The following is a 16,351-nucleotide window of genomic DNA, read 5'->3' as shown; positions in this document are numbered from 1 at the left end:
TACACTTTAACCACAACCTTTCCCTACACCTTAACCACAACCTTTCCCTACACTTTAACCACAACCTTTCCCTACACTTTAACCACAACCTTTACCTACACTTTAACCACAACCTTTACCTACACTTTAACCACAACCTTTACCTACACCTTAACCACAACCTTTACCTACACTTTAACCACAACCTTTACCTACACCTTAACTACAACCTTTCCCTACACTTTAACCACAACCTTTCCCTACACTTTAACCACAACCTTTACCTACACTTTAACCACAACCTTTACCTACACCTTAACTACAACCTTTACCTACACTTTAACCACAACCTTTCCCTACACTTTAACCACAACCTTTCCCTACACTTTAACCACAACCTTTCCCTACACTTTAACCACAACCTTTACCTACACTTTAACCACAACCTTTCTCTACACCTTAACCACAACCTTTACTTACACCTTAACCATACTGCCATTTGCAGCATCATCTAATACCAACCAACATGTGTATCTGGTTGCATCTCCAGCAGAACTCTGGTACTACGGTGTGTTATAAAGCCGCTTGCTGTTACCACAGGTGTCGCCAAATCAACCAGGATGGAAATTTGAAGATTTATAACTTTCACAGCAACAGTAAACACTGATACTGAGTTTGTTGCTTTAATAAAACTTAACAACATATCATGGTCCCTCTTTTAAAGGGACTCTATGTAAGAATCAGAAATGTCTTGTTAACAGCGACACCTGTGGCCGTTAAGTCAACTAAAGTCAGCGTCCTGTTGCTTGCGCCTGTGCTCGCTCTACATAGACATGAACGAGCATCGCTCAACACAGTGAGGAGAGACACACGTCAGCTAAAACCACAATATCACTCTATATTTCAGCTGCTTGGCAGTAATGTTAGCTGACCAGACGAAGGTCTCTCCATGAATCAATGCTGATCTTAGTGTTGGCTTTTCCTGCCTCAGCCTCCCGACCGCGGCCGGAGGGAACAGGGGAGACGCCGGAGTTTTGGTCGGAGACGATAACGTTTCTCTCTGCGGAGCCCCGTCACTTCACAAGACACGGGAAACCTCTGTTGGTCTGGAGGAGCTGCTGCAGTTATGTCTGCACAAACGTCCACTGTACATTCACTAGATATTCTCAGAGCTAAACTAACTCTTCTGCAGTGTGTAGTGTGCGCGCATGCACGTGAGGTGGAGCGAGAACGAGCGCGGTGTGTGAGTGAAGGCAGGCAGAGGAGCAGAGTACAGCAGAGACTCCAGCCCTGGAGACCAAAGTTACGGTCTCCGCCGCGTCCTCCGACCGCGGCCAACACTGTTTAACAGACGGGCTTCACTAGATACAACCAAGAGGTTTTGGTGCTTCTGTGTAGTTTGTGTTGGAGTCTGAGTCTGAACAGCGCAGCCACACGCGAGCGCGCATGAGACACCGACCCGCAATGATATATACGTGGAAGAAGTTACAAACAGTCCCTTTAAAAGACCTGTGAAAGCGAGAATTATCAGAGGAAGTCCTGCATTAATGCTTTAGAGGGAGGCTAAGCTGCACATTTGTTTGTAATCAGATCGGGCCTTTATGCTGCCACTTCATGTAATCTGTGTGCTTGTGAAGTCACTATTATTCATCAGTAGAGTGTTTGTGTAGCTCCTGATAGCTGAGAGCTATGAAAAGGCAGCGCTGCCTGTGATCTTTTGTTCAGGTGGCTCCAGAATGTCAGACCTCTGACCCAGCATCAGGTGTGGTCAGTGATAGGTAGCCCAGTGACTCAGCGGCCCTGCTCCACCCTGGGTAAACCCTGTGGGTTTGTTTTGGTAACCGTGGTCATCCATCCTTAGCTGATAAACTGACCGGCCAAACAGGCTGAGGTTTGTCCAAGTTTTTCATCACAAGACGACCACGAGTGTATAAGTGTGTGTCAGTGTGTGTCAGTGTGTGTCAGTGTGTGTGTGACTCTCCAATTTTTAGGATGTTAAATCATATTCAATTAGACAGGTAATTTTCCTAGCACCATGTACTAGATAAGGCTTTTGCATGAATATGAGGTGATATTCTCTCTTGTTCAGTGATGCAGATTGGATGGTGCTCCCGTGCTTTCTGTGGCTGACTGCTACAGGGTGATTAATGTGTTCATTTCCCATTATTAAAGACTAGAGCAGTGCTGCAGGCTACAGATATAGGGCCTCGTCATAAATCTTAGCCAAATGAACAGTCAAATAATCGCTCATCGGAAATGAAATCTGGGCTCATTAATACTGTGGCCCAGACTGGGGCAAGAGTACACACACACAAACACACACACACACACACACACACACACACACACATGCACACGAGTCTGGGCATCTCATTCTCATGCAGCCACACACCCGCATGAATACACACACATAGAGATGCACACAGAATGAGGACTTGAGGGGGCTCTGGTCTGGTCTGCCACCTTGGCGCACCACTCAACAATGACAGGCTAATCATTAGAGGAGAACACACACACACGGGCTCATTGTGGGTCAGCTTCCACACAGTGAGCAGTGACCTAGAGGTGCAAGACAAAGCAATCACAGGCTCTGACTCTGACAGTAAGTAATAACCTCTGCACATCCACTGACTCCCTTCACAGACGTTATCATGGAGATGTTGCTCATAATGTATAAAATAGGACGTTATTTTTCCTCTTCTCTTTCTGGTGTGAATCTTAACATAGAAAATGTAAACTTGCATACCATGCATAAAGCTATACAGTTTTGAAGTCTCAACCTAATAGAGATGCAAGAAATGTATTTTAAGCCAGAGATTTGGATTGAGAGTAACACAAGTTCAGACTTCGCCTCAATATTATTTTGTGAAAATAAAAGATCATTTACAGATAACATGATGTGGCAATTGAAGGAATGAATGCAAAAATGCAAAGACAAATGGAGATGGCAGGTGTATCACTGTAATGATGAAGGAACCTGAATTCAAATCTAACTTGTAATCAAAGCCCTGTTAAATGACACAGACACAGAATATACACACGTGTTACTTTGAGTATTTAGTCTAATGACTAATAGCATGCAGAGGATTGATTATCAGAGAGATTAATGGTGTGTCTGCATTGGTTGAGAGATTTATAATAAGTCAGCTTTGATTTATGGTTTATAGAAATGATGACGGCTACCTTTCTTCAAAGCTCAACAAGTACTGCCTTAAACTCTGTGGTGAAGGCACATCCTAAACTACTGATGATCATCAGATCGGCCCAATTCCAAACCTCCCCCTACGCCCTCTCCCTATCCACTTCCACTCCGTTTGCACGTTGGCGTGGAGGGTCCGCCATATTAAGGGCCATTCCAAACCAATCGCTGGGGAGTGGAAGTGGGTTATAAAACCCTCCAACAGCAAGCTGCATTGATGCCGACTAACCAGCCGCCCTCACTGACGACGTGCAACGCCGTTTAGTGTTCGTCATGGAACACGATCTAATGTCAGTTCCGTGCAACTACCAGCACAAACATTTACTGTAAACTGCTCAAACTGAGATAGGCATTTCATTTATTCTACTTTATTGTCATACAAACGTCAACTACATAAAGTAAATAGATTATATTTAGGATCAAATCAATACCCTTATCTAGACTAGAAAACGGTAGATATGTTGATTAGATTGTAAATTGTTGTATACTGTATATATATATATATACAGTATATATATATATTATGTTTTACCCCTATCAGGAGCTATGAACCTATAATTTATTATATCTTCAACTGTGCAATAATCTGGTTTACCGTAGCATTAACACTGCATTTATTTACGCAGAACATTTAAACTAATATTCTTATTTTACACTATTCTTGAATTTTTATAAATGCATGCATTTATACTATTTGCATAGGTCCTATTTTTCAGCATTATTATTTGCACTGTTATATATGTTTCTTATTTATATTTTCTTATGATTTCTCTATTCAAAATAATCATATTTATGTTCTAGAACGGGAGCAAAACGTAACGCAATTGCGTGGAGGGGCCGGATTCAGCCCACCGGGACCAGGGAGGACTGCAGTAACTGAGCTGATGTAGTGCTGATGGATCATGATGGAAGCTACAGTGCCACATCTTTAGAAGCTCACTTTCACTTTTACCTACAACCACCAAAAAGTTGGACCTGATCCAAAACAGAACCCTGGGAAACCTCCTCACACCTGACATACTGACGATACCGCTAAACCCAGGATTACTTTCCATAATACTGATAACAGTATGGTTGAGGTTAGGGAAGGATTGCTGTTAAAGGAAGTGAACATTAACTGTTGCATTGTGATGGAGCACAAACTCCAGTCAGTCGTACTGTATGTGCTACACCAGAATCAGAATCAGGTTTATATACCAAGTATATACATACATGCAATTTGACTCCGGTTTTATGCAGCTCTCTCAATATACCTACACAGAATAGAAATAACAGCTAGGAACAACAATAACCAACAATAAAATAAGAATACAATAATAAAAAATAAAAATAAAATGTCCATATACAAGTCAAGTGTTCTGCTAGTTGTAAACAATACAAAGAAATAAATACTGGATGGACATACCTGGGCTGGATGATTATGTTCATGTAAATATGTCTGTATACTGTATGTACAGTGAGTAGAATTTATATTTACAGTGATAGCTATATTAAATTAGCTTACATATTAGCATACATATTACAATACGTATATATTATAAAAATATGCATTAAAGACTGTAAATTATAATCTAAAAATGTGGATTAAAGATTGTAAATTATAATCTAAAAATGTGGATTAAAGATTGTAAATTATATTCAAAAAATGTGGATTAAAGTCTGTAAATTATAATCTAAAAATGTAATGTAATAATTCTAATAATTATAACAGCAGCTGCAGCAACAGCAGATAATTGATGTTAACACGCTCATCTGTCACCCCCACCTTTATCTTCAGCTTTGCTACACTACACTTTGCTAGATGTCCAGTGGACATTGACACCAATATGAGTCATGATTCCTCAGTAAACTGGGCCAGGGGGCAGGCTGAGGGTTAGTACGGTGTTATGGTGAGTAGAATTTTTCATAACTGATGGAAATGATGTCAAAAACTGCAAACAAGAAAATAGATTGTAGTAAAAAAGAATGATCCTTCTAAAGACCACAGAAAGTTTGATTTATCAGCAGAGTGATATCAATGTAACCTGGACTCCAACCTCCACCAGCACCTGTACAACTGCACCAGGTCATTACCACTGCTCAGCTCACACAGCAACTCCACTCAGACCTGGTACAGTATTGATCAGACCCCCTGTATACATCACCAGCTCAAACACACACACACACAAAACAATCCTCACTGACAAACAAACCCAGGCAAGAAAACACACACATTTGGAGGGGCACCTTCATGCAAATACACATCTATGCATACTTACCACACACTCTTTCTCTCACACTAACACACATGGAAACCCCCCCACCCCCTCCCAACACACACACACACACACACTCACACACTCGCCCACCTCCACCCAGGTCTCTGCTGGCCTCGTTTCCTAGCCAGTTCTGACAATGCTAATGATTCTCACTGGGGCACAGGATGACGGGTGACAGAGAGTCAGCCAAGACCAGGGCTGGCTGACGATGGAGGGGAAGGGGTGTGTATGTGTGTGTGTGTGTGTGTGTGTGTGTGTGTGTGTGTGTGTGTGTGTGTGTGTGCGTGTGCGTGTGTGTTTGCGTGTGTATGTGTGTGTGTGTGTGTGTGTGTGTGTGTGTGTGTGTGTGTGTGTGTTTGGTAAAAGAGGAGGTCAAGGATGGTGGTGCACAGGCCCCTTCTCTGGTGATGTGTCGGGAGAGATGCTCTATTCCCTGGCTCGATGGTAATTTATTACATTTAGGACAGGGCCTGACACCCTGAATCAGCCTCCATTCAGATCACATTGGCTGGGCCGGGTGGTGGGAGGGTGTGTGTGGAGGAGGGGAGGGGGGGGGAGATAAACACAAAGGAAGAGAAAGCAGAGAGAGGAGGAAACAGAGAGACTACATGGAAATGATATGCGATGAGGAGAGGTGTAGCCTGGGGCATTGTGCATGTTTTGCCTGTTTCCTTATAGTTAGTGTATTTATAATTCAAATATATGCCTTTAATAATTCACGGACAGGGCATATCAAAGGAAAGTGTGTAAGATATTTCTGATGAAAAAAAGAATGTGTTGGAAATATTTTGACTTACTTTTTAAGCAAATGTGTCATCAGTGTGAATAAAGAAGACACAGAGACAGCTGATTGAGACACAGGACAATACAGCTGGACTGAAAAAAGAAAAGAAAAGTACTTCTGCATAATTTACATGATTGAATATTTTAATTTAATTTTGATTGTATTATGTATTCATGTTTGTTTAATTACTTTCAAGAAGTGTGGGAACAATTCTAAAATATTCAATATTGATTCTGAAATAGTGGAGTCATTATGGGATGTATGCAGTAGGCAATGCTATCATTTCCTATAATATTGCTTTAATGATCCTATATTGTGTATGATTGTGTAAAAATTAATCTATCCTATAATGTAATTTCTGTATTTCCCAAGCATGTTGTTTTGGGTCGATGGGTTTACATCACCAGTTTAAAGTCGGCTGTTTTTCTATATTGTTGCTGTCAACGAATCCCAAGTGAACTAACTCCATATTGAACCAAATCACTGAAATCACAGTGATTTGTGAATTCCACCTCCAGTGGCTGTAATGACCATAGAATAAACCTAGTTTCAGTTCATATTTGTACTGTAGCACCACCCACAGATGAAATGAGATCAAACTTTACAGAGTTGTTCAGAGTCCATATCTGATTGTCAGTGTGGTTTCTATTGAATGAGTTCAAGATAACAGTTTACGTATATCATTAAGGACATGCCTGAAATCATTTGGTTCACACTCATATCAGAACAGTTGGGAACACCAACAATCAAATGGGTAAGTTGTTTTGGGCACATTCAGATATGATATCCATGTACATGTACCAAGCTGGGGGAAGATTAGAAAAAAATAAACGCCACACAGTTGTTCACAAGTTAAAGGTAGAATATGGAACCACTGTTGGTCGGTGTTTGTCAAAGTTGTCTCCTCCTCCTCAGATCTACTAGAGAGAGAGAGAGAGAGAGACAGAGAGAGAGAGAGAGAGAGAGAGAGAGAGAGAAGCGATGGTGGAGCGAGCTGTAGAATGAATGGAGAGAGAGAGAATATGAAGAAATTAGGAAAAAGTTCTTTACAAAATTAAATGTAAACTCCAAGATTTTGATTCCCTCTCGGACCAAAATAAAATACAACATCTACTTGGAGAAAATAGTGTCATCAGCATAGAAACTGCAGGAGATGTCAGTGCATGTCACAGCCTGAGAGACAACCACAACAACACATAACAGATAAAACTCACACTCTGCCTTTTATTTACTCCTCTACTTCATGGTTTGTTTGTTTTTTTGGCAGGGGGGTTTTGGCATTTGATATTGCAATGTGTTGTTAATTGTTTTTTTATTTGTTTGTTTGTTTTATTGACACAACAAACATTAATTACTTCTGTATTGTTTTCCACCATTTCCATGTTCTTTTTAAATATCTATATATTGTAATTAGCTTAATGAATTATATATATGTATATATATATGTTTTTGTTTTGTTCTTCTTTTTTTCTCATTATTGAATTGGCGCTTTGGCAATATTGTTCACCTTACAGTCATGCCAAAGCATATTGAATTAAATTGAATTGAAATTGCGAGAGAGAGAGCGCTGTCAGCGGGAGCAAAGCAGCAAATCAGAGAAATATTATTATTATTATTATTATTATTATTATTTTCTGGTTGTGTCATGGCGGTTACGTTCTAAAACACAACCCTGAGGGAAGGTGGAGAATTGCTGGATTTCGAATGAATGCAGCTTTCAGCTGCAGACTGTCCTTTCTGCCTCGTCTGACACACCGATAGCAGCACACAGCAGAGGAGAGACAGAGGAACAGGAGAACTCACAGCAGAGGACAGACAGAGGAACAGGAGAACTCACAGCAGAGGAGAGACAGAGGAACAGGAGAACTCACAGCAGAGGAGAGACAGAGGAACAGGAGAACTCACAGCAGAGGACAGACAGAGGAACAGGTGAACTCACAGCAGAGGACAGACAGAGGAACAGGTGAACTCACAGCAGAGGAGAGACAGAGGGACAGGGGAACTCACAGCAGAGGAGAGACAGAGGAACAGGGGAACTCACAGCAGAGGAGAGACAGAGGAACAGGTGAACTCACAGCAGAGGACAGACAGAGGAACAGATGAACTCAGTGATGTACCAAACCCGTTCTCATCCGTCACAGCATCTAAAGGAGAATTGTAGAGGAGAACTTGTGCCCATCGATGTACAGCCTGATGTCTGTGCCTCGGTATCAGATGCCACAAAGTGGTGTTTGACCACCTCAAAGGGCTGCACACCCTACACGCTGTTATTGGCTGGGGGGGTTACCCACATGGGGCCCGAAGGCTGTTTACAGACACCAAGAAGAGTCCTGAACACAGTAAAATAAGAAGAGAAGAGAGAATCCAGGCAGAGGGCTGTAGAGACAGACACCAGCACACACTGCTAGTGGAGGGGCATAGTGATGATTGACAGGGATTATTTTTGTTTTTTATTCATCAGTCTACACATTGTTTTTTAGAAAATTGTTTCATATTATAACTTTAATAAACCAAAATGTTTTATAATTGTCAGCGCTATTTGTAACTTTTTGGATGAGCAGAGGGCAAGATTAGTGAGCACCTGTGTATCAAGTAGGACCTCTATTCAGCATTTATTAGAGAGTTTAGGCTATAAAAAGTGAGGCATCCACATTTTCTATTGCTAGAAGTTTTACGCTGAAACAGAGTGTAATATATATACTATTATAATGTATATACTACAACAACATATCTCCTATGATATTTACAAAAAGTTTTCCGATGAATGTCCAGCATCAATTTCAGCTCCAGTATTTTCAAAATAAACTTCCTTCTTCGTTGGGTTTAGGCAAGAAAACGACTTAGTTAAGTTTAGGAAAGGTCGTATTAAGTTACGCAACACCAGAAGTGACGTAACTAAAGTACAGAAGTTACGTAACAAATTAATCTACGTTGACTTCTGGCTTCACAGGGGACGCGAACGCCAGTGTACTGGTGAAAGTCTGGCGTTTTTAGACCCACCCATCCACCCCGACCTCCTCAGTACGCAGTTACCTGGATTACATACAAATTGATTTTATGGGATATATACTGTATGAATTACAGTGCATTACTTTTCATGGTATAGCTACGAATGTGTATGAGATCAGCCTTACTATAGCAATCACCACAACCATCACCACCACTACTGATCTAACTATACAGCAAGGAATCTCTGTCTGTCTCTCACTATGTCCGTCCGTCCGTCCGTCCGTCCGTCTGTCTGTACGTCTGTCTGTCTGTGTGTCTGTCTGTATATCCGTCCGTCTGTCTGTCTGTCTCTCTGTATGTCTGTCTGTATATCTGTCTGTCTGTCCGTCCGTCTATCTCTCTGTATGTCTGTCTGTCTGTCTCTCTGTATGTCTGTCTGTATATCTGTCTGTCTGTCCGTCCGTCCGTCCGTCCGTCTGTCTGTATAAGTGTCTGTCTGTCCGTCCGTATGTCTGTCTGTATGTCTCTCTGTCTGTTTGTATGTGTGTCTGTCCGTCTCTATGTGTGTCTGTCTGTCCGTCTGTCCGTTTGTCTATCCGTCCGTCCGTCCGTCCGTCTGTATGTGTGTCTGCCTGTCCGTCCGTCCGTCCGTCCGTCCGTCTGTCCGTCCGACCGTCTGTCTGTCTGTCTGTCTGTCTGTCTGTCTGTGTGTCTGTCTGTCTGTCTGTCTGTCTGTCTGTGTGTCTGTCTGTCTGTCTGCAAGACTGAGTCCAGAGTGTCGTCCTCAGCGGGCCTTTACTAACACTAACACTATACACACTGATATACTAACACTTACCAACCCAACTCTTCTTCACTTCCCTGGAGTCAACCAACTATAAGTGGTTCTCGAGAACGCTGCATGCATCTCTTCCGGGGTCCAAGCAAACGGAGCGCTCTGAACAAGCGTGGCTTCTGAATGGCGATGCCCCAAACTGCCACTGTAGTAATAATAACTAGGATAAGTGTGTCTCTCCAGCAGGTGTGTCTGCAACAACCACTGCTGTGATTGATTTAATGAATACAGAAGACATCTGTCTAACCCGCCGTCTAGATCTACAGACGCGTTTTTCACTCGCATGTCGATTTGCTCTCATTTTAATCTATACAGCTGTCTCCACCGGGTCCGTGCACGCTCACGTCTCAGATACGTCTCACGGGCCTAGAAGCGGACCAGAAGCGTTATTGCTTGAAATCCCTTCCTGTCAATGAAATATCATTATTCTCCTTATTAAACAGAAAAATATAACCGTACACCTTCTGAATTCAAGTTTCTGTCTTTCACCAAACTAGCTTCATTGCCTTCTTAAAGGGACGGTTTGTAAGAATCAGAAATGTCTTGTTAACAGCTTCACCTGTAGCCGTTAAGTCAACTAAAGTCAGCGTCCTGTTGCTGGCGCTTGTGCTCGCTCTACATATACACATGTAGGCAAAATTGTTGGTACCCTTCCGTTAAAGAAAGAAAAACCCACAATGGTCACTGAAATAACTTGAAACTGACAAAAGTAATAATAAATAAAAATTCACAAAATCAGACATTGTTTTTGAATTGTGGTTCAACAGAATCATTTTAAAAAACAAACTAATGAAACTGGCCTGGACAAAAATGATGGTACCCCTAGAAAAGATGTAAAATAATTTGACCATAGGGACATGTTAAACTAAGGTGTGTCCTGTAATTAGCATCACAGGTGTCTTCAAACTTGTAATCAGTCAGTCTGCCTATTTAAAGGGTCAAAAGAAGTCACTGTGCTGTTTGGTATCATGGTGTGTACCACACTGAACATGGACCACAGAAAGCTAAGGAGAGAGTTGTCTCAGGAGATCAGAAAGAACATTATAGACCTTCATGTTAAAGGTAAAGGCTATAGGACCATCTCCAAGCAGCTTAATGTTCCTGTGACTACAGTTGCACATATTATTCAGAAGTTTAAGGTCCACGGGACTGTAGCCAACCTCCCTGGACGTGGCCGCAAGAGGAAAATTGATGACAAATTGAAGAGACGGATAATACGAATGGTAACCAAAGAGCCCAGAACAACTTCCAAAGAGATTAGAGGTGAACTCCAAGGTCAAGGTACATCAGTGTCAGATTGCACCATCCGTCGCTGTTTGAGCCAAAGTGGACTTAATGGAAGACAACCAAGGAGGATGCAAATCATAAAAAAGCGAGACTGGAATTTTCCAAAATGCATATTGACAAGCCACAAAGCTTCTGGGAGAATGTCCTTTGGACAGATGAGACAAAACTGGAGCTTTTTGGCAAGTCACATCAGCTCTATGTTCACAGACGCAAAAATGAAGCATCCAAAGAAAAGAACACTGTACCTAATGTGAAACATGGAGGAGGCTCGGTTATGTTATGGGGCTGCTTTGCTGCATCTGGCACAGGGTGTCTTGAATCTGTGCAGGGTACAATGAAATCTCAAGACTATCAAGGCATTCTGGAGCGAAATGTGCTGCCCAGTGTCAGAAAGCTTGGTCTCAGTTGCAGGTCATGGGTCCTCAAACAGGATAATGACCCAAAACACAGCTAAAAACACCCAAGAATGGCTAAGAACAAAACATTGGACTATTCTGAAGTGGCCTTCTATGAGCCCTGATCTAAATCCTATTGAACATCTGTGGAAGGAGCTGAAACATGCAGTCTGGAGAAGGCACCCTTCAAACCTGAGACAGCTGGAGCAGTTTGCTCACGAGGAGTGGGCCAAAATACCTGTCGACAGGTGCAGACGTCTCATTCAGAGTTACAGAAATCACTCGATTAAAGTGATTGCCTCGAAAGGTTGTACAACTAAATACAGGCCAGTTTCATTAGTTTGTTTTTTAAAATGATTCTGTTAAACCACAATTCAAAAACAATATCTGATTTTCATTAGTTAATTTTCAGTACATTTTTATTTATTATTACTTTTGTCAGTTTCAAGTTATTTCAGTGACCATTGTGGGTTTTTCTTTCTTTAACGGAAGGGTACCAACAATTTTGCCTACGTGTGTACATGAACGAGCATCGCTCAACACAGTGAGGCGACACACGTCAGCTAAAAGCACAATATCACTCTATATTTCAGCTGCTTGGCAGTAATGTTAGCTGACCAGACGAAGGTCTCTCCATGAATCAATGCTGATCTTTGTGTTGGCTTTTCCTGCTTCAGCCTCCCGACCGCGGCCGGAGGGAACGGGAGAGACACCGGAGTTTTGGTCGGAGACGATAACGTTTCTCTCTGCGGAGCCCCGTCACTTCACAAGACACGGGAAACCTCTGTTGGTCTGGAGGAGCTGCAGCAGTTATTTCTGCACAAACGTCCACTGATCCTTCACTAGATATTCTCAGAGCTAAACTAACTCTTCTGCAGTGTGTAGTGTGCAGCATGCACGTGAGAGTGGAGCGAGAGAGAGCGAACAAGCGCGGTGTGTGAGTGAAGGCAGACAGAGGAGCAGAGTACAGCAGAGACTCCGGTCCTGGAGACCAAAGCTACGGTCTCCCCCGCGTCCTCTGACCGCGGCCAACACTGTTTAACAGACGGGCTTCACTAGATACAACCAAGAGGTTTTGGTGCTTCACTGGAGTTTGTGTTGGAGTCTGAGTCTGAACAGCGTAGCCACACGCGAGTGCGCATGAGACACCGACCAGCAATGATTTATACGTGTAAGAAGTTACAAACAGTCCCTTTAACTCATCATAAAACACACTCCTTTGAAACTCGACAGAAACAAAATAGAACTCACCAAAAGTTCCATATATTGTAAATTACAAACTTCTAAACACATGTTACAGGGTCAGGGTGTGGTAGTGAGGACGCCCACGCTGCAACTGGAGGTTCCTGGTTGATCCTTGTAACAGTCAGCAGGATTACCATCATAACGTCCACTGACTCTTAACCCCTATGGTTACTCATCTGGTATTATTAAACATAATAATCTAATAAAATCTAACACTAGCACTGCAATAAAGCAACAAAACAGGAGAATTAAATGTGGACTCTTAAATATCAGATCTCTGTCATCTAAAGCTCTACTAGTAAATGATTTAATATCAGATAATCACATTGATTTATTTTGTCTTACTGAAACCTGGCTGTGTCAGGAAGAATATGTCAGCCTAAACGAATCCACTCCCCCGAGTCATATTAATACTCACATTCCTCGAGACACCGGCCGAGGAGGTGGAGTTGCAGCCATCTTCGACTCGAGCCTATTAATAAACCCTAAAACTAAACTAAATTATAACTCATTTGAAAGCCTTGTTCTTAGTCTTTCACACCCAACCTGGAAAGCACTACAGCCAATTTTATTTGTTATAGTGTACCGCGCTCCAGGCCCATATTCTGAATTTCTATCTGAATTCTCAGAGTTTCTATCAAGCTTAGTCCTGAAAACAGATAAAGTCATTATAGTAGGTGATTTTAATATTCATGTGGACGTTGATAATGATAGCCTCAGTACTGCGTTTATCTCTTTATTAGATTCAATTGGTTTCTCGCAGAACGTGCATAAGCCCACTCACCGCTTTAACCACACCCTCGACCTTGTTATGTCATATGGCGTTGAAATTGAACATTTAATTGTTTTTCCACAGAACTCTCTTTTATCAGACCATTATTTAATCACTTTTGAATTCTTATTACTAGACTATACACCATCAGATAAAAGTGTGTACACTAGATGTCTATCCGATAGTGTTGTAGCTAAATTTAAGGAAGCGATTCCATCAGCATTAAATTCAATACCATGTCTCAATATAACAGAGGACTCGTATGTTAATTTTAGCCCTACCCAAATTGATCATCTTGTAGATAGTGCTACAGACTCACTGCGAATCACACTTGATTCTGTTGCCCCTCTAAAAAAGAAGTTAGTAAAACAAAGGAAGTCAGCTCCATGGTATAACCCTCAAACACGCAAATTAAAGCAAGCATCGAGGAAACTGGAAAGGATATGGCGTTCCACCAAACAGGAAGAATCTCATTTAGTCTGGCAAGATAGTCTTAAAACATATAGGAAGGCTCTCTGTGATGCCAGAGCAGCCCATTACTCATCATTAATAGAGAAAAATAAGAACAACCCCAGGTTTCTATTCAGCACTGTAGCCAGGCTGACAGAAAATCACAGCTCTATTGAGCCATGTATTCCTACAACCCTCAGTAGTAGTGACTTCATGAGTTTCTTTAATGATAAAATCATAACTATTAGAGACAAAATTAATCACCTCCTACCGTCAACTGGTACCAATTTATCCTCAAACTTAGGAACCTTAGAAACAGCTGTACAACCTGATATATATTTAGACTGCTTTTCTCCTATCGATCTCCACAAATTAACCTCACTGATCTCCTCATCTAAATCATCTACCTGTCTCCTAGACCCTATCCCAACTAAACTGCTTAAAGAAGTTTTACCTCTAGTTAGCACCTCTTTACTGGATATGATCAATGTGTCTCTACTAACAGGCTATGTACCACAGTCCTTTAAAGTAGCTGTAATTAAACCTCTTCTTAAAAAACCCACTCTTGATCCAGAGGTCCTAGCCAACTATAGACCTATATCTAACCTTCCCTTTACCTCCAAAATACTCGAGAAAGTAGTTGCCAGTCAGCTGTGTGACTTTCTACAGAACAATCATTTATTCGAAGATTATCAGTCAGGATTTAGAGTGCACCATAGCACAGAGACAGCACTAGTGAAAATTACAAATGACCTTCTAATGGCATCGGACAAAGGACTTGTCTCTGTACTTGTCTTGCTAGATCTCAGTGCTGCTTTCGACACCATTGACCATGACATCCTATTACAAAGACTGGAACATTTAATTGGCATTAAAGGAACTGCACTAAGTTGGTTTAAGTCCTATTTATCAGATCGATCTCAGTTTGTACATGTCAACGATGAGTCCTCCATGTACGCCAAAGTTAGTCACGGAGTTCCACAGGGTTCTGTACTTGGACCAATTCTATTTACCTTATATATGCTTCCCTTAGGCAATGTTATTAGAAAACACTCCATAAACTTTCATTGTTATGCAGATGATACTCAATTATATCTATCAATCAAGCCAGACGAAACAAACCAGTTAACTAAACTTCAAGCATGCCTTAAGGACATAAAAACCTGGATGACCTGCAATTTCCTGATGTTAAACTCAGACAAAACTGAAGTTATTGTACTAGGCCCTGAGCACCTCCGAAACAAATTATCTAATGATATAGTTACTTTAGATGGCATTGCCCTGGCCTCCAGCACCACCGTAAGGAATCTGGGAGTTGTCTTCGACCAGGATATGTCCTTTAACTCTCACATTAAACAAACCTCACGGACTGCCTTCTTTCATCTACGTAACATTGCGAAGATCAGGCACATCCTGTGTCAAAATGATGCAGAAAAATTAGTCCATGCATTTGTTACCTCTAGACTCGATTACTGCAATTCCCTATTATCAGGCTGCTCCAATAAGTCTCTTAAGACTCTCCAGTTGATCCAGAATGCTGCAGCACGTGTTCTGACTAGAACTAGAAAAAGAGATCATATTACGCCTGTATTAGCTTCTCTACACTGGCTGCCTGTAAAATCCAGAATAGATTTTAAAATCGTCCTCCTCACCTACAAAGCGCTAAACGGTCAGGCCCCATCATATCTTAAAGAGCTCATAGTACCCTACTACCCCACTAGAGCACTGCGCTCACAGAATGCAGGGTTACTTGAGGTTCCTAGAGTCTCCAAATGTAGAATGGGAGCCAGAGCCTTCAGCTATCAAGCTCCTCTTCTCTGGAACCAGCTCCCAGTTTCAGTCCGGGAGGCAGACACCGTCTCTACATTTAAGAGTAGGCTAAAGACTTTCCTCTTTGATAACGCTTATACTTAAGCTGCTATAGGCATAGACTGCCGGGGGACTTCCTATGACACACTGTCATAAGGAACTTCCTATGACACACTGAGCTCCCCTCTCCTTCTGTATATACTCATGTCCCATGTCCATGTTGTTACTAACTTCATTCCTTCCCGGGAGTCCTTGTGCCTCCTTGTCTCGCAGCTAACCGTGGAGCGGGGTCACACCTGGAGTGAGGTCATACCTGGAGCGGGATCACACCAGGGAGCGAGGTTATACCTGGAGCATGGGTACACTTGGAGCAGGGTTTCACCTGGATC

The sequence above is a fragment of the Sebastes fasciatus genome, chromosome 18 (genome assembly GCF_043250625.1).
Source record: "Sebastes fasciatus isolate fSebFas1 chromosome 18, fSebFas1.pri, whole genome shotgun sequence".
In the NCBI taxonomy this organism is placed as follows: Eukaryota; Metazoa; Chordata; class Actinopteri; order Perciformes; family Sebastidae; genus Sebastes; species Sebastes fasciatus.
Note: the sequence above shows the minus strand (reverse complement) of the source record.